At 42.4% G+C, this 19,542-nt stretch overlaps 1 protein-coding gene across 1 annotated transcript in view; it reads right to left on the reverse strand.

The window, feature by feature from the left end:
- The window catches only part of kcnma1a (potassium large conductance calcium-activated channel, subfamily M, alpha member 1a), a 137,553-nt gene that overhangs the window by 103,026 nt on the left and 14,985 nt on the right, over nucleotides 1-19,542 (reverse strand). The gene's annotated exons all lie outside the window — the stretch shown is intronic.

Raw genomic sequence — 19,542 nt, forward strand, 5'->3', positions numbered from 1 at the left:
ACAAGCAGCCACTCGGCTTTCCAGTCCTCATGGCGAAAAAAGCCAATGAGTAGATTCCCCCGCAGCTTCAGAGGCCACAAAATCCTGTGATAACACGTAGTAAAACGTTTGCTTATGTCACTCTCAGCCTCATAAAACCGTGGCGCTAGGCCCGGCAACTGCTGTCCAAGGAGAATCCCTGGAATTGCAATAACTTTGAGCCCTCCTGATGACGGCCGATTGCTCCTTTCCAGGGAGGAAGGCTAATTTTACCGCAGTGCATGAACGCAACAGTTGGAAAAGATTTTTACGATGTCCCTACTTCACAAGTAGTCATCAAAACAGATTATGTGCCAAGTCAACAAAGTTATATTTCTTTCCCAGGAATATCCCATTGCTTCACTTGGCTGGAAATGCAAAAAATTACGCAAAAAAATAGCAGTGGGTTTGTTTTTGTTTTTTCACCTGACACATTTCTTTCCAGGAACCGTGCGGGGTAATAAAAATGTGTAACTACACCAAGCGACCACTGTGTGACAAATGTGTGACCACAAAAAAACAAACTGCAGTGTTAAAGAGCAGTGCTATTACAGATGAGTCCAAGAGAGCGCTCTGTCCATTTCAAGAGGATTGTCTGGTCAAATTGGATTACATTTCATAATGATATGGCATGGACACAGCTGCCATTTTCCTAATTTGATTCCAACCCCATAACAATGCCAATAAACTGGCCCTAAAAAAGCCTGACTTAGTCATAAGATCATTATCTGCGGCTGCCGTTGGGCCTCGGTGCTGCAGTGGATAATTCACTTATTTCTGCTTTATATACTCATTAAATAGCTCAGTGATTCAGGGGACTTGCAAACTTTTAAAGGCATCTGTCATGACCGTGATTTGGAGCATTTGGTTTTGTCTCTGAAATGTCACACAGAACTCAGCGGCTGATTATAGATGGCAGCTATGAATAATGGCAGCAGACTGACCTCCCCAAAGACTTTTGAGATGACAACATACTGCAAAGTATGGGGGACGAAACCACTAGCCCCCATATTAGGATTTGACAACAAAATGAATTGACGAGAAACACTTTATCAAATCTCAGTCTATTTCATCTGCTGACTGATTTTAGATTTTGTATTATATAATTTGCTGTCTGATTTTTTCTATTTCAAATGTCTGATCATTGATTTTTATATTCTTTTTAATTCACCATTATTTAAAAATAATACATGACATTGACCTTGTTTTCTATTCATGTTTTTATTTGTCCTATGATAGATGTCCTTTGCAACAACTCCTCTGAAAGGTGCTTTATAAATAAAGTTATTCAAATTGTTATTGTTATTAATATGTATTTTAAGACTCTAAACATCCATTACACCGTTTAACTTTAAGTTAAGTTCTATATTTGCTTGAACAAATGTAAGACAACCTGTGTTTACCTGCCATGTGCTGCAAATACTTTCAAAGTGTGTATGCATGCGGGTCAACGTCCACCGGGATATCTAAGGTTTCACTCTGGTCGGCCATAGCACTCCAGGCATGTTGTGGTGGCGTAACATGTGCTAGTCTGTGCCCGACAGTCACTTCTTACCCAGAATTCCCAGAATGCACCACAGTATACACAGATAAGCAGACTAGAACTACTGTGTGTCACGCAAGTCACGTCTCAGAGCAGCTAACATCATAACTTTCTCGCTCTTGGTGCTACTGTTTCCACCTGATTTGTTTTCAAGCGTGCCGTGAATGCTTGTAGATGTTACGCCAATTTAGTGGGGAAGGGTTGCCGACTGACTGACAGCTGCATCAAGGAATCACCAAGAAGAAAGCATGGTACAGCTTAGTTTGAGAGGATTTCAAGATACAAGTAATTTTTTATTTGTTTTTGCATGTGTACTCTGTGAATATAGACGCTGCACGTTCAGTCGCAGTACAGCGAGTGACTGTGTGTGTGTGTGTGTGTGTGTGTGTGTGTGCGTACGAGCATGTGGGCGGTGAGGCAGACCACATGAATAATGGATGCAGTCACAAACTGATGGCCGAGCAGATCAGAAGAGACAGTGTAAACAAGGAATTGCTTCTAGTTCATTTGAGTGGCCGGCGGTAGGCCTGAGCTGAGTGAGAGAGAGAGGGGGGGAGAGGGAGAGAGAGGAGCGCTGAAGCAGTCGGCCATGGGAGAATCCATCTGCTGGCTATATATACACACCTGTGATGTCAAACCGAGAGAGAGACAGAGAGGGGGAGAAGGGGAGAGAGGGAGAGAGGGAGACAGGCGAAGGGAGAGGGGCAGCAGCAGGAGTCAGTAAACATATTTTTAACCAAAGTCAAAAGGGAACAAAATGATATGAAGGGAATATCCTTTTTCGATAATAGGGGTATACAATACGACTGTATTAATCCTGTATTTGGTTAAGAGCAATTTAAAGCAGAGGAAGAAGTAGAATAGGTAATGGGTAAGATTTCAATTTCATCTTAATAAATAAAAATACAATTGTTACACTGGAAGTGTTCTTTCGAGGTTATTTTACCATTATAATAATATGAAAAGTGTAAGATATCTAATTAAAATGAGCGTTGTTCATCTTCCTATTTCGAGAAGCTTTCTATAACGAGACACATGAACACTGTTAATATTAGTATTGTACCAATTAACGGAGTACACAGGGGACTCATGGTATTAATGAGAAAGAGAGGGACGGATATAACTCTGCACAGGGAGGAGGACAGAAACAGGACTGACTGCAGTGTAGTGGACAGGGACAGTGAGACTGAGGCTGTGGGAGCTGAACGAGGACGACGAGTCAAAGCGAGAATCACAGGGAGTGAAGACGATAGAATGACAGAACAATAGAGCGAGAGGGGCAGGACTAATGACAGAGGGACACAAATTACAGGACATCACAGGACACAGGACACCGAGCGAACGCAGGACGCAGAGAGAGGTGGAGGACAGTGACAGAGAGACAAAGATACTGCGGGACAGGGAGATAAACAAGTGGCCGGAAGACAGACAGCGAGGCAGATTAGGAGCAAGAGAAACGGCAAGCGAGAGACCAGACACAGAAAGACAGAAGGACAGAGAGACAGAGAGACAGAGAGAGAGAGAGAGTCGGAGGGGAAAGACAAGAGAGCGAGACAGAAATATGCCCATGTGACTCCACTGAGCTAACAGGACTTGGCTTTAGCGCAGCTGTTGCTCTGGCTTTCGTCCTCATCGCTGAGGAAAACTCTATTCCAGTGTGAGAGGCTATTTATAGACGAACCCAGGGAGACGTTAAACTAGCGAATCTCATAACACGCTCCGTTCGCCATGTTTGCTATTTTAACGCCGGTACAGTTACCCAGTGTCCCTGGGTTACAGACCCTCAGTGGGTCACATCGAAAGAACAGGGAGCCTCTTCACATACGCAAACACACAAGGCTGAAACACCATGCGGAGAAAAGGCGGTTATTTCTGTGCACAGGTCAAGCCGACTGAACCATATAGAATGAAGGCGGCTAAAATGTACAGTGTTGTGTTTCTCCCACAGAGGAATCCTCCCAGTCGGTGACGCTATGTATGTATCACATGTCCCCACATATGTTACTGGAAAACATTGGGGACAGCGTTTGAAAAAGAAATAAGATGATGGATGATCCAGAGGTTAAGGGCTTACCTACACTGCCATGTGTTTGAGTTAGGGATTACACCGGGACAGCCTGGAATTCAATCTGTGCAGGACGCCACATTTTCTGTCCCCACACAAATGTCATTTACGTACTGTAGCTGCACTTGTGGTACAGGAGATACAGTCGCCTTATTTGCTTTAAAAATTTAAAAAAAGGTATATAGGTAAAAAGGTATTGAGCAGTGGTATGTTATTGTTATGTCCTCAGGTTTGTGCAGGTTTGAGTTTATAAAGGGAAATATCTTATATTTTAGAAAACTCCCATAGTTCAGCCCTGTCAACCAAGAAACTCTAATACTAAGATCAGTCAAGACACAAGTCCAAACCATCCCAAGACTGACAAAGTACATCATCCCAGTGTGATCACTGGTCTCACCGAGGATATATCGAAGAGATCAGTGTCCCCGAAAACTTTGTCCATCTCCAGAATCACATCAGCCCTGCGCTGCCCCTCTGTGCCGGGGCCTATTTTGAGCGCTGCTGGCAGGAGCAGGAGTAGACGATTTGTGGACACTGGACTAAATAGATGACATCCACAATGTCAGCAAACAGGAAGACAAGCCAAACGGTTTTACATCTCTCTCCATTCCTCCTGCTGGACAGCACGCCCTGATGTGCACGCCACTACTGCAGAAACTAATTTCTCAAAAAATGGCTGCGCTCCATGTGCGGCTATTTGTCCCCGACTGTGACGTCTCCTGTCTGAGATGTACATTCCTTCATGTCGAAGAGGACAGAATAAAGGCCCATCGACAAGTTACTCCTCTATGACTGGAGTGTGAGCGAAAGCAGAAACCTGAATGTATAGTCCTGTTGATTCATGATGCCATAGTGCAGCTCTTCCATTGATACAACATTTAAAGCCCCCTGGATTAAAATAGATGACGTGAATCGTGGGAGATTGAAAGGTCAGCACTTGTCATCTAGGAACGTCTTCTCATCATAATGTCAGCAGAAGATAGACGGTCCGTAGCTCGGATGAGGGCCCGCTGAAGATGTAAAGGGTGAAAAATTAAAGAGTCCAAATTAAAGTTTTAATTGGAACATATGTGGTGTCAAAAGGGCAAAGCTATGGATCAGAGAGAATGAGCACAAGAAGGAATGTACTCTGCGTGCTTCCTTTCCCTCTTGGTGCGGTTGCTTGCCCGCTGAGAGCTTCAGAGCGAACAAACCGAATAAGACCGACCACTGGTTTCACTTAGTTTACAATGTGGACAAAGCAATAAACGCCATCGCCGCTTTTTCAGACCTCAAAAATCAATATCCTTATTTTCTTTGCACTCTCCTTTACTCTGAGAGATGATGACGCCTCATCACTGGAAGTTGCAGCCTACAATCACGGGACCGCGAAGCCCCGATAATTCACCGAGTAGAGCAGCTGTCACTCAGACTCTGATGGACTCTTTGTTTCTACTGTATTTGACTGCAGATAATTTCCCCCTGTAATCGTCATGGAAATCGGACATTAGGAAGATTCACAGCCTCAGACTCACGGACCATGAAAACAAATAATCACCACCATGATGACTTATGAGTGAATTTAACAGATGAACTTGTAAGGGGCTAAACTTCCATTAACGCAAGAAAATCCCATTCTTCACATGTGCACATGCTATTGTCGATCATTTCATTCTTGACAGGTTTAATTATTTTTTTACACAATGTAGAGTTGGCTTGTTACTATGGTGACACTCACCAACTCACAGCCTCTCAATGCAAACGAGGGAAACGCTTGAAAAGAGTCCATTAAATAAACCAGACAAATGGCTTGTATGACATTAGAAGAATTTAATAGCAGCGGTTATCACACAATAGACAGAAACACTCAATTAAAAATATATACATATTATCTCTGCTGTTTAAATTGATAATATAATGATGTGATAATCATAATGGTACAACCTTTTGGATTGTGCGTTTAATTCAGCCGGAGTCTGTTTCTTAATCCAATAATGCATCAGTATTTTACTTTGGTTTGCTTTTCTAAAAATTGTATTTCTAACTTTGTGCTCCCTGGCTTTTAATCCATTCTTGTGTTGCCTTCATTTGATCCATGATCGATGAAGCACTTTGGCTCAGCTTCTGCTCTTTTGAATTTGATATAGAAATAAATCCTGCTGACTTGACTGTTACAGTAAATAAATGAGCATGATGTGTTCTGACCCAGACTATAACCTGCAACATTTTCCCACCGGGGGTTACATACCATTCTATCCTATCAGAAAGTAGGTGAAAGGAAAAAAATGCATAAAAAGGCAACATGCTTGAATGACATCAGCCTTTATCGTACTATAACCATCCGTGGCACAATCACCTGGGGCTAATCCACCATTTTGTAGGAGCAGCCCAGTGTAGATGTGAATGAGTGTTGCTGCATGAATGTGCAAGTGGAGCATTCAAGACGAGCAGCCTTTACAGTCACAGGAGGTCCTACAGCATTTAGACATCACCCACAAAAAAGAAAAAGAATAAAGAAACACATCCGGTGTGTTTTTCACTGTCATTGCACTAAATTACATTATGACGCTGATGTCCTTGTGATGTTCTTGTTGCTTAGAACCACCAACCTCCATATCATAGGCTAAAACCACAAGGTTACTCTCTATTTTCTATTATTGGTGGAGAAGTCTTTCCTTCACTCAAGGGTAAATCAATTCTCTATGTGTGTGTGTGTTTGTGTGTGCGTTTGTGTTGTTATTAACAGTATATGTGAGCGTTAAGGCCAATGATTGATCTGCAGTTCATCTAGGGTTCGCTTCATGTCAGCATCGTTTACCACACCAATGAATCAGGCGGTAATGGCCGTCCGTCTGGACCTTCTCAGCATGGAGCCCGTGGCAGACTCGTGTGCAAGCTCCATCAGCAGCAGGACGCTCTCAGCTGCACACAACACTACAGAGCCAAACACCGAGGTTACTTCTGAGATACATAATGGCTGCTAACCACATTTCTGCATTGTGTTGAGTTTTACTTAAAGATATTCACTGAGGTTCTCGGAATATTTTGTTTTCAGTTCAATTAGATATTTAATAAGAAAACGGCTCCAGATGCACTTACTGACCCATCCACATACAAAGTAAACTCATTTAAAAGCAGAAAGTTTGTGTTGCCTAATTAGCCATTTAGCAATGGGGAGATTGGAATCACATTTCTTTATCACATCCTTTTGGGAATTTCTTGAATCTGGAGAGGTAATCCTTTCAGTTTTTTCACAATGTCCCTGAAGTTATGCAAGAATGTGTTCAGCTTTGTCCAGGACCAATGAGCCCTCCTCTCTACCACTTAACCACGGGCAACACATATTTGATACTTTGATATTTGATATTTGTCAGGTTCATATTTATGTAATCTCTGTGGTGTAGTATAAATTGGTACATGGAGAAAGTTGTAATGGACCAATCTGCCTCAAGCATTAATAGTGGCAGAAAAGTGTCACACCAATTTCAGAATCTCTTCCTAGATTTATGCAACTCTGGCTTTAAAGTTCCATCCACCTGCAGAAAATGTGGTTTTGAAATGTACCCACGTATTCGTCCCTGATGAATCAGCGTTTCCAGTGGACGATTCATAAGAACATCATTTGAGAAGTCATGATAGTGACCTAATGATAGGCCATTTAATGTTGCACACTCAGCACAGTCATCTCATCCGCTGGTGTGTGAGCATATCCTGGATCCTCGTTATGAGGGGGGTATTAATTTGAGGACATAAAATCTCACATGATCACCGACATACCTTTATCTAAACCTGGGTTATAATAACTTCTTGTAATCCTTCTAAAAGCCTTTTTACTACTTGATGTACCGCATATTCCAAATGCTTTACCATTTTCAATTTATGTTACTAATTACAATTGCTGTTTGAAATATTACAAAACGCTTTAATTGGAGACATGGATTTTCAATTTAACTGATATTCATCATCTGGGAACCTGCTATCATTACATATTACAAGATTCATATAAAACCAGAACCATTTTAATCATTTCCATTTTCATCATTATCAGTAACAATGTGTCGTTTCTAATGGACCATTTTGGAGTTCTATAAAAAAAAAAGTTTGCTATTAATGAACAGAAACTTTCAGCCTTTCTTCTGCTGACGCCTTCTTTCCTCCGCAGCCTTCACGGAATTTAAAGAGCAGCAGCACAAACAGCAGCAGCAACAGTCTTCTCGAGGCATCACCTGTCTCGGCCCTGACACCCTGTGGCCCTCGGAACACTTTAATGAGCTTTCAAGCTAAACACAGACGGATGGTTTGCTCTACGTCAATAAGCGTCTCGGAGTACAACAGACCAGACGCCCATTACCTTCTGCAGACCAGGTCATTTAGGTGTTTTCCAGGAGTGGAAAACAACCATGACGGCAGCCATTGCCCTAATTGGCTCCCTGCTATCTAACCTGCACTGATCAATGACTCCCGCTCTATAAAGAGCAACATACAGACATGACTGGCAGATTCTATTTTTAAGCAGGCTATACCAGCAGTCTTTGGATTTATCTACAGCCCAAAATACAATTGTTTTAAACTATAGGGAGGGGGAATCTGAATCTCAGTTTTGAAAGAAAACAAATTAATCAGCCCAGGATTACAACATGTAAATTGATTTTGATCACAAACATGTATTATAAATCAATCTATGCATCCATTATCTATTACTGCTGGTCATTTGAGGGTTGAGGAGGAGCTGGAGCCAATCCCAGCTGATATTGGACAAGCGACCACAAACACAGATATGTGTAATTATATCTGTTTTTAATTACTTGGTGATAAGTTCCAAGAATTCCCTCTTTCTCTTCTCACTTGTGTACATCTTGAAGATCTTTGCACTCAAATGCAAAACATTTTTCAATACATTGTCAAGCTGAATGACATCGTGTCAGAGTCACTGAATCTCTCTAAATTGGTTTATTATACTAAAAGCTTTCCCTAAGAGTTTCTCCTCCCTGTACGTGTGTATAGGGTGTGTGTGTATACGTATATATATATATATTTATATATATACACACACAGACACACACAATGGAGCAAATGCACTTAAATATGCACACACACTGCAAAAAGAAAAATGATGTGCGTTGGAGAGGGGATTTAATATTCCTTAATCGACTGAATCAATTGCTCTCAATGGAGGGAAAGTTATTTCTACTTGATGTAATAGAACAATACATGACTATAGCTATCTATATAATATCTCCTTGTAAAGGAATATTACTGAACTGCAATACTGCAATATTGATACCCTTTTTCAGATTTTATGAATTTGAAAAATGGAGCCCTGCAGAAACGTTCTCATGTGTTATGTGGCTGTTTATTTATTTGTAGGTTCGGATCGAGCTCTGTTACTTTAAGAATGTGTCTCTCCGGAGAATATAGACCAAAACCACTGAGTGGGAGATGCTGCATGACAGGATCCAGCTCCTGAGGATTGCAGTCCATGCATAAGATATGAATGTGAGTGTGAGCGCAGGCTTTCAGCAAGCCAAGCTGGCAGTATGGAGTGCATTCAGAAAATAATCAGACCCCTTCGTGTTATTTCACTATTGCTACTGGATGAACACTCTGAATATGTAAGGGCAAGTGCGATATCTTGATTCTTCCTTTTTAAGAAATGTCTGTTTTTACTTTGGGGCAGTGTGTTGGCACCGTCGCCTCACAGCAAGAAGGTTCTTAGTTCGAATCCCCTAGTTTGCGTGTTCTCCCTGCGTTTTTTTTAATTTCTCTTTGTACTGCAGCTGCCAGCCTAGAAACAGAAACAGATTTGAACCGCCCCTGTATGATGTCACAAACCTAAGAAACCAATCCTGTCTTGTGGGTGGGGCTTAGTATCAGGTGAGCTGTGAGGGCGAGGACCTGCAATCAAGGGTGGGGCCATATTAGCATATTCACAGACCTAAGTAACAAAATTAGATATGAAGGTGTAGAGCTACATCATTTCAGGCCATTGGGGAATTTTTTCATGACAAACCATTGAAATACGTATATTATATATATATTTTTCCTGTAATAATTCATTCAGCACTGAATACTTTAATATGAGAAGATAGCAGACTCGTCTTTATAACATGGACCAACAGGCCTCTTTATTCTAACTGTGTTTTCCTCTGTGATTTATTCCTACAGTCAAGAGCAATGAGCCTCCATGTTCAGCAGCTACCTTCATGACCTCCCTTGATTGGTCCTCTCCTCACGAACCATCATCCAATCAAACCACTATTATCATCCACATTCACAGTTGGCTGACCATTACCCCTAAGCTACACTCTCAGGTAATCTGCTATAACCACATATCCTCTATCTACCTTCCCAACCCTGCTTCACCTCTTCTCTACCTCCATCACGATCTCTCTTTCTTTATCCCACCCTTTCACTTTCTCATCAGTTCCCCCTTAAGCTTCACTTTTGCTCTCGCCTCTCTCTCTTTTTCCTCTTCACTCCACCGGCTTAACAGAAGCCCGAAGAGACGACCGAGATTAGGCTCTGCGCTGGAGAGACGGGTCTCGTTACCTTTATCCTCTGCTGATGCAATAAATACTCTCAAAACTCTTACTGCTGTTCGACGGAGCAGAGGACTGTATGAATATATTTGAGGAATATACAGTTTTCCTTGTTAATTGTTTGGTGATTTAAAAAAAAACATTAAATTGATTAATGGGTGTTAAACAAAGCGTGAATCCTTCCAGTTTGTAAAGGCTGTGTCAATTGCTGACACGTTGCTCTACACAACACTGGGGTCAACAATATATTTGTAAAACGTTCCAGTTGAAAGGCAATAGAAGAGGCAGCCGTCTGAGACAAATGATTCAGAGACTTGCCCTTGATTCGAGAACAGCTCCCAGGCTAACGAATGGAAGTGCTATGATTTTCTAACTCTAGGCTCATTTAATCATTTTAAATTTAGATCTCACGCCTCCCACCGGGGGAAATAAATCAGCTTCCTTCATACAGCATTTGCAATTTTTGAACCCTGGAGTTAGGACGAGGAAACGGGGAGAGGACGCCACTGGATCGCTGCGGCTCGCGTTCCGCCATCAGCTCACACGGAGCCCTCCCCCCCCCCACCTCAAAGTGTGTTCCACAGGGAAGGTTGTGTTTCTTCAGCGTGACCCCAGAGAGAGAGGACTTTGACCTCGGCTAACAAGATCCATTAAGAGGAGCTGAAGCCTGGATGAAACATTGCAGCAAGTGTGTGTACACGTTCTGGAGCCTACAGAGAATCAGTGTAATTATACAAGATGGCAGCGCAGAAAACCGATCCGTGTGTTTATAGGAAAGGTCATCGCCCTCGGAGGAACACTGGACCGTATTGCGCTGCATTAAGCCTCTGTGTGATGTCGAGTGTAAAGTGGGCTGCAGGGGGAGGACCCGGGCAACATCTCTCCCTCCATCTCCGACTGCGTGTGGCTCAACTTTAACAAATCAAAGGCTTTTCTACTGTAGAGTGAAACATCCAGAGACAGGGCACACAGAGCTCAGAGGAACCGAGTTGGTTTGTGTTCAGTGTGCGACGCACTTCAGCTCTGGTCGCCGCTGTGATCTGCCTGTTCCCGTTAGTGGCATTGTTATTGTGTTTGGAACAGGTCTGGGATTTGAGGAGCTGACAGAGAGCATTGCGGGATTGCCTTTCGCCCGAGGTCGTGAGAGGCATTCCCTGTGATGATGGCGCTGCGATGTGGGGGTGGTTTGTGTGAGTAGGGGTGGGGAAAACCACCTCCCCCGAGTCAGCAGTTTGACCCTCGCAGGCTGCGCTGTCGAGCCCAAATAAACAAGTCTGAAAATTCAGCACAAAAACATAATAAAGTGTTGTCACTGTGCGTTAGAGAGAGAGAGCTGGCAACAGCCTTCACATGGGATGATGTGAGGACTGAATCAGCTCTCCTCTACTGTCCACGCAGTGTGCACTCCATCACTGCAGCACTGTGCGGACCCAAGGACAAGTCACTGGGGGTGACACACGCAGTGAGTTATGGCTGCATTTGCATGAGAGGATTTACTTTATGAAATTATACTGGAGCAACACTACAGAGCACAAGGGAGGAGAGTGTGTGTGTGAAGTGTGTGTGTGTGCGCGTGACAAGTGATTCATCACACAGCAGCTAGAACTCTTCAAAGCTCTTCACTTAAACATGATCTCTGCTGCCCTTGCAGATGACAACTACGATGATGTACTTGGAGGTTCTGTTGTGATGTTTGTGGACAAGGACGGGTAGTGATGATGAGGCTTGCCCTCGTAAACAGAGCAGATGACAGATTATATATATATAATTTATATCCTCCTATAAATCTTCACGTCCTCGGACCGTAAACGTCTTTTTATTAAACCTCCACAAACCCGAGAACATCTTTTTCTTATTTTCTTTTCCATTAAGCCTCATTTGTGTATATATATCTTTATACACATTATTTGTAAGTAGAGATATAAAGTTAGTGTTTGAATATATATTAAATATGTATAATACATATTTATAGTGATTGCTGATATACACTGCATTTTTTCACTTGCAACATTTATTCAAAGGTTTTATGGGAATGACATAATATGCGTTACGTCATAATGAAGACAGTTTCCTCTTCATCTGGGGCTTGAGACGCTGCACAGCTCAGAGCTGGCCTCGGTAATCCACTCATCTCGATGCATAATGCCTGTTGCAGCCCAGTAACCTCCGGCTCGTGAGCTCCTCTGCAAATGCAGCAGTGAGGAAATCCACATCGCTAATCCCCCGGCCTTAGTGCATTTATTTAACAGGCTCTGGACGGGCAGAGAAGGTTTTTCTCTAAGAACATCTTCTTTCTCCGTCACTGGCTAATAGCCACTGTTAATCAATAGAGTTGTAAGTGCTTTTTAGTGCTCGGCACCAGGCCCATTTGTCAAAATAAAAGCCGTGAGTGCCCAGGGGACTAATCAAAAGGGATGAAGCAACAGGGAAATTTGCAGCTTGGTAACATGAGTTAGGGAGGATAACAGCCGGGGTGAAGGCATGTTCAGGGGCTGCTTCAGATTACAGCTTGAAAAGGTTATTAAATGATATTAAATTCATATGTTATTATAATTTTAATGAACAATGATCAAAGGCAATATAGTGTGATTCAGTAATATAAATATCCGATGTGCCCTATTTGGATTTTTATCATTTTAAATATAATTGTGAAATAATAACAAAAGTAATAATATTATTATTAATAACAATAATAATCCCAATAATAAAGAGACATATTATTCCAGCAAGATACAAACCATGCCAAATTAAATTCATTTAGAAAATGAAAGTTATAAATGGGTTTAATAAAATAAAACCTCTCGCTCTCTTCACAGAAATCTGCCACAACTCTTTCAAAAGAAGAGCAGTGCATGAGCGAATGGCACGGGCGAGGATAAGATCATGATGGACAAACGTCGCTCTCATAAGAGCAGTCCATCGCACACTGCTTGTCGCTTAGCAACAGAGACCTGGCGGGCAGACAGTAGGTGTGTGAGACAGAGCGTGTGGGAGGGGAGGATGGGAGGAGGAGGGGGTAGGGAGAGAAAGAGAGAGGGACAGAACAGGGAGGAAAAAGACACAGGGAGAGAGCGAGAAAAGGCAGCGAGGAGATGTGATGAAAGAGGCGCTGCGGGAGTGATGTGGCCTGCGTCAACAAATGACTGTGAGAAGCAGAAAAATGATTATTCAACAATTTGAACAGGGGAAGACGTAAACAATGGGCATGTCTTAATTATATCTCCTTCATGTATCACTGTTCTCAGCCAGGTTTACATTGGTTGTTCAATAATCACGATCAGAAGAAGAACGTGTGAATGTAAATGACAAGAGACATCTGTTCAGCAGCACTGCAGGGAATAAAGCAAATGAACAGACCACTTTATGAGACAAGTTCGGTTATTTCCCATGTTAGTTGTAACATGAAAGCTGTTGTGTTGCTGCCTTAAAATATAAATTGCTTTTTCAACCGTGGACTGTTGTTTATAGAGGTTCAGTTTACACTGTTATTTTTATATTAGAGCTGCAGTCGATAAAATAAATAAAAATCGTTTCTACTCCTGAACCATAAAAACCGCACGTTATCTTCAGATGAACTCCACCTGGCTTTATTGGCATAAATGAATATAAAGATGAAAAGCTAGCATTTGCAGCATATTACATCAATATTAGACCAAGCTCATTGAAACATGTGAAATACGTTCACACTCAAAGCCTCCAGTATTAAAGCTGATGTAGCGTGAACATGTTAACTCACCATTTATAGACGATTTGTCAGTTGATGGGCTGTGATATGCAAATGGCTGTTTGCAAAGTTTACACTTCAATAAATCAGATGTATTTATCCTGAAGAGCTTTTGATGTTGCGCTTTACCTGCCATGAATGTGAGATCAGCCAATGAGAATTTAGATTCAACCACAGGAGACTACAGACAACCGAAGCTCTGACAGAAAAGAGATTTGAGGATATAACACCAGAGTAGTGTTTTGAAAGTACACACACTGTAGGTCTGTTGATCAGCTTACATTTGCTCAATAGACAACTCTGAAATAATCTGGTTAAGGAGGTCCGCATGACAGCTGCAATAGTCAAGAGAATATCTCAAATCTTGTTATAATCAAACTTGTTGTGTGTGCGTTTAAATGCACAGCGTGTGTTGTTTGGTCAACCAGAGCGTTTCACCACCGCCCCCCCAACCCACCACCCAATAATCCAATCTCCGTCCTCACAACCCAGAGTTCTGAGAAATAACCACGTCTGGGAAAATGCACGAACACTTCAGCTGTGTAAAAGGCCACTTGACAATGTGAAACGGTGACATTTAAAAGACTTGCACCTCTGCATGAGCCCGTGCATAGCTAACACCTGATCCTTTCTGCTGCCGCTCTGACCTCTGTATTAACTGTCAAAAGTTATTTGTTTTGTGAATATTAGTGCATTGTAAACTATTCAAAAGTGACAACCCTACTGAAAATGATGAACCTGAATATGAGCATAATGTGTTTCCTTTAAGCAAATTGTGTTAATTTAATAAACAGCATATAGTAAGATGATAAAAAAGCTGAATCTGAAGTGAAATGTTGTCATTTGAAAACCAAGCAGCAACACAAAGGTTTACAGTCTTAGTTTAAGATGAGATGAGAAATTATTTTGTTAGTCCCACAAAAAGGGAAATTGGCCGTGTTGCAGCAGCAAAGAGGAAAGTGAATAAATGTACTTCAATAGTGATAATAAGTAAACATGGGATACTATAAAATATCTGAAAAATAAAATATAAACAGGGAAATGGATTACACATAAATCATTGAATCGCAGATACGGAATGAAAATTGCCCAGTTTGTGGAGGTGGTCAAAAATGTTAACAGGAAAACAGAGAACAATGAACTAGGATTCCTCTTTTTTTAATCTGAGTAAAGAAAATTGAGACGTTGATAAATGACATCTCTCATTTCCACATAAAAAGGTATAGTCAAAGGAAGGGCGTTCTAATAATGCAGGTGACAAAATACCAAAATACCAGCACGTTATTTTTAGCTGGCTGGACAGGGGGGAAATAGTCCAAGTGCAACCTTGGTACACACTCAATCCTTGCAGCCTGAGCTTTACAAGACATATACTCTTCTGCATTGGTCTAATGTCAACCAGCAGCAGCCAAGTCTCAAGGAAATGTCAATGACAGAGATAGGGCTGTGCTATAGCTTGAGAATGCTACTATTCCTATTCAGCTTTAATGTGATCCGACTGGATGATTCCCACCGTGACTGACCAGTGGGCGCTGGGAATCCTGAGCCGCCGTAGAGCCGCCACATGTTTCACCTGCTGCGTCATTCAAAATTCTGCTTTTTACAAAGCATGACGCGCTTGGAAATTTGAAGATATTCAAGATATTTCCAAAGGCATTTGTTTCGAATGGGCCACCAGTCGATGAATGTAGCACAACTAGATACTCTGAGAAAAATAAGAGGAAGAGGAGAGGTTAACCCTAACCCTGTTGACCGACTCGCTGATGGAAAATATCCAAGGGACCTCTATAATGGACCCGACTGACAGCACTCTAATTCAATCACGTGTGTTGCACTCGCGACTAAGCTGCCGCCAAATACCCCGCGTCTATTTTAAAACCCTGTTCAACAATGACAGACCATGAAGACTCCAGTGTGCCTGAAAAAACATTACACAAAAGGAAAGAAACCAAACACCAGGGCCTCTCTCTGTAGATTGTGTGTACATGTGTATCTGACGGGTGTGCGAGTATGTGCAGGAACAGTGGCTCTTCATATCTTCACAGTGCCACAGGGACATGTGTGTTTGTCCTGTATGATATTGGTGAATATAACCGTCTATCCATCTTGATGACTTTCATATCTTATGTGAATTGCCTTGCTGTTGAAATGTGATGAATGAATTAACTTGCCTGGCCTATAAAAAGTAGGAACACCAGGATGCGATGCTACACAGAGATCAATAACATAATATATATTCATAGAATATTACCAGTAGACATGGTTCGTTTCCTCATGCGCACACAAACACACACAGATATATATATATATATAAATATATATAGCTGCAGCAGAATCTGTTTTTTTATTTGTACTTCTACACAACACAATCACCCTGAGGACAGAATTATTCCACCATATTTTCTTATCTGTCCCCAAAAACAAACATGTAAAGAGAGAGATGGCAGAAGAAGTGGATGTTTTCCTCATGTGGCAGGAAGCAACACTGGAGTCGTCTCTTAATCAGGGAACACTTGTGCCCTACAGATGTTGTTTACTATTAGAACAGGATTAGGGCCAAGTTTCTCTGGCTGGTTTCAGGAGACAGCCCGGATCACATGGTTGTTCCCAGAATGCCTGGGTCTCGGAAAACAATTTCCGACAGAGCATCAAGCTAGTGGTGACATGCTAACCCCCCTCCTCCACCCCCCTGCTCTCTAGCCACAGGACTAAAAAGGAAACGTACAGATAATAGCTATATAAAAGTCATTGAACCATTCTCTTCCCATAATCCTTCGCCTATTTCCCCTGTCTTTAGTGATACATTAAAGATAAGGCTTAGAAACAACAAGAGTAAATATTGGAGGCCTCTGGATCAGGAGTAATGTAAATGTATAACACACGTTTTCTGTTGTGGAAAAAACAGCTGGAGGTAATTTTTTTTTTCCGTTATTGATTTATGAATATCAGGGTAAAGAATGCCACCTCCCAGCTAAGTCTCGCTCCCATCAATAATGCAGCCTCAGTATCTGTGTCTACACAGCAACACACTGGCTTCTCCATTATTCATGAGGCTTCCCACCTGTAGCACCTCGGCTGTATTATATCTGTCCCATAGGAAGATTTGCAGCAGCACTGTGCGAGAGCCATTAAATGCTCTATTGCTAGTTGTACTACAGGGATATGATGTTCTGGCGGCTATGGAGCCAATGTGCTTTACTGCTGTAGGAGAGATTGCATCAATGCAACGTCTTTGTGATCATTAAATCAAATCACGTCAATGTTTAAAGCACTAGTCACTAAATGGACATCAGGGATTTAAGTCCATCTAATACGGAAGTTGCAGGGAAAACCAATGATTGGGAATGAAACCAGTATATATATAATATGTAAATTAAAATGTAAAATAAATTAAAAGTAATACAGGGGGGGTTATGACCTTTATTTGACAGGACAGAGTGAATGGAGAATGGAGACAGAGAGAGAAAAGGGGCGGGTGATATACAGCACAGGGCCGCAAGCCGGAATCGAACCCAGGCCTTAAAAGAGTCAGTGGAGGGGAACAGTCGATCGAAGGCGGAGACATGTTCCAAAGCTTTGAAGCTTCCACTGCAACAGCTCAATGTCCGTTATCCAGTCGCCTCAACCAGGGTACACAGAAGAAGCTTGGTGGTGGAGTGGGGGGGGGCAGAGAGGTTCTGATAAATGTACAGGGCTGTTTACTGACATGATCCCATTGACAGGCGGCTGTGAGTGTGTCTCTTTATCAATGAGGAGTCTCACTGCAGCATTCTGCAGCAGCTGCAGGCGAGACAGAGAGCTGGACAAAAAAGCTAAAAGTCAATGAAATGACTTGAAATTGGCCTTTGACGTCATCACTTCATTATCTCATCCTTTCATTTTTTTGTCCAAGGGGACAGTTCTGCTAAATTTGAAAGATTCCATGAGTAGTTTCTATCAAATCCCCTTCATGAGAATTTGACGGACAGAGAACACAAACACTACATCTCTACAGCTGTGACCAACACGAAGACATACAAAACACTACACTTAGTTCTGAGGAAAAAAGTGAATTGATAATGAATGCAACCATCCTCTGGTTTAACAATATCTGGTACAAACAAGTACCGAGTCGCCTTCAGATCCAGAGGGAGCCCCCTGCTGCTCTTTGTTGTTTTGTTTTCTCAGAACAGAGACAGAAAGCATCTACACCCGGCAGTTACTGCAATGGGGAAACAAAGAAATGCAATTTGCCCGTGAACGCTGTTGACACTGTGCATCAGACCCTTCGCTGGGGAAAATGTAAGCGCCTTGTTTTTCTTCTTCACTTTCAAATCCCACAAGGAAAATTGCATTTAATGGCTGGAGGTGAGTGAGTAGAAGTGGATGCACAAATACAGTAAGAGCCTGGAAACATTTCATATCTAATTGATTGTTTCACTGTTGCGGTCGTAACTCAAACCCTCTAACAAGGCAGAGCTATTACTTTCCCCCGTGTCATAATAAATGAACTTTGCTCCTGTGGAAGGTCACGACCCTCCAGGGGGTGAAAGCTAGATCAGGCTTTACAACGGAGAGAAGCACAGACTGACACTGGGGGGATTCAGTCTCACTATGAAGGTTATCATGACTTCGGGGAAGGTTTCCGTTAAAAGAAGACATTTTGCTTTCATTTGATTTGAGGACTAGGAACCTCAAGTCTCTCCTGCATCTATAAAAGGACAATTTGTCATTTTTACACTTTGGCTTTTATATGGATGAAACTATTGAGATTTATGGTAATTGGCGTGGCTTGAAGTTTAGAGGCTGAGTAACTTTGGACGGCCAGACGAGCCGTTTCCCTCTACTTCCAATCGAAGTCTTGGCAAGGAAGACAATTCTCCAAAATCTCATTCTGGAGCTGCAGCTTTACTGGTTTGCGGCTCCAGTTCTTTTCAAACTGTCCTGATTTGCCTCTGTGTGTGAAGAGGTTGCACAGAAAAGTAAACGTGTGGTTTATGTGCAGCGTAAATGTCAGACTGCTAATGCTTGTGTGTGTTGGATTGAGGTGCATGTGTGTATGTGTGTGTGTGTGCTACATTATTTGTGAATAGAGACACACAGGGCGAAGGCTGGACCTGAGATGGCACTAAATCACATTGCAATCTCTATACATCACCGCCACTGCCAGTCAGCCCACTGCTGTTCCAAGTCTCCACTCTGTAATTCCAAAAGAAAACTCAAGACATCACGGGATGACGCTGATGAATTCATAATGTTTGGGGATAATTAAATGCCTCTGTGTGCGAAATGTCTCTATCCAAAGCTGCTGCAGTGGAACAAAGACGCTGCCTGGCTTGGTGTCACTGGACCGGCGTGTGGAAATGGACGTGATGACTCGACTGAACAAGGCTCAGAAAGATCCTCTTTATCTATTTATAACAAGGAGATGCGTTTCCTGACTCGTGTGTCTTTGTTCTTATCGCCCAGCATGCATTTTTAAAATCACATAAACCCTGTATTTCTCACACCCACACGCACGCACCCTTTGCCAAGACCGGGCCGCTTTGATGGACAGGCGGCACGGCGCTGATGGTCAGAGGCTGCGTGGCGGAGTAATTACAGAGCAGCCATCTTAGCGGGGCCGGAGCTGGTTCGGCAGGAGGAGGAGACGGCAGCGGCGTGGCACAGGTAGGGTTTCACCACAGGAGACAGC

The sequence above is a fragment of the Limanda limanda genome, chromosome 15, assembly GCF_963576545.1.
Source record: "Limanda limanda chromosome 15, fLimLim1.1, whole genome shotgun sequence".
Lineage (NCBI taxonomy): Eukaryota > Metazoa > Chordata > Actinopteri > Pleuronectiformes > Pleuronectidae > Limanda > Limanda limanda.